This window comes from Salvelinus sp. IW2-2015, linkage group LG16, assembly GCF_002910315.2.
Source record: "Salvelinus sp. IW2-2015 linkage group LG16, ASM291031v2, whole genome shotgun sequence".
NCBI lineage: Eukaryota > Metazoa > Chordata > Actinopteri > Salmoniformes > Salmonidae > Salvelinus > Salvelinus sp. IW2-2015.
This window is the reverse complement of record NC_036856.1, coordinates 40,512,204-40,513,091: the sequence shown is the minus strand read 5'-3', so window position 1 is coordinate 40,513,091 and position 888 is coordinate 40,512,204.

Below are 888 nucleotides of genomic sequence, written 5' to 3'. Positions count from 1 at the left end.
CTTCCAGTGTTATACCTCCCCTCCCCACCCAGCCAGGGTGAGAGCCTATTTCACGTACACCGTCGCCTCGCGAGTCATACCGTTTTAAAACCCACAGCCTCAAGTACTCTTAAGCTCAGTCGTCTATTCAGTAACTATGGGTGAAAAGTGTGAGTTTGGGTTTTTTTCAGGTCTGGTTTTGTCTAAGGTATAAACTTACTGATTTTTTGATTGGAAAAACCAATTTCATTGATACATCAGTTTGTACTTGCCTCTGCTATGTCAACTGTAGTTGTATATCATATGACCAACGTGTTCATATTGTTGCTGAGGTATGTCCAATTGGTGAGGCGTCTTACAGAAAGCATAACATCTCGCGGATGTCTGTCATTTTTTGTGGCCTGTAGCATTTCTCTCTCTAATGTAGCTAGAGTCTAATTTTGAGTGTATGAGGAGGCTGGACTACGGTTTGTTTTGCATATAACTGCATATGCCATTTTGTTGTCTGGGTATTCCTTCCTATATGGCAAATAACGAGATCCCATCCGATCATTTTATGGTAACTCAACATCGCTTATAATCAGTTGTATAATAATGACATCTCTTCGATTTCACACTGGTAGGAGCGTTCTAAATCAACTTAGAAATGAATCTCTTGCTCTCGTATCGAAAAGTGGTTGGTTTCATTGAGCTATTTATTATAAGGCATTACTGAGAATAACAAGTACCCATACATCTAGTGCCACATTGATGAGGACAAGTGGGTCGTCTCCATGATTTGAAACTATCCATTGGTGTTGTTAGTTGCTGGTGGCAGTCCTGTGATGATGTTCCTTTGGGGCAATTACCAGGTGTTTTTAGGGGGCCACCACTGAAAGAAACTGAGGCCATGTTGGGTATATTGCGTCT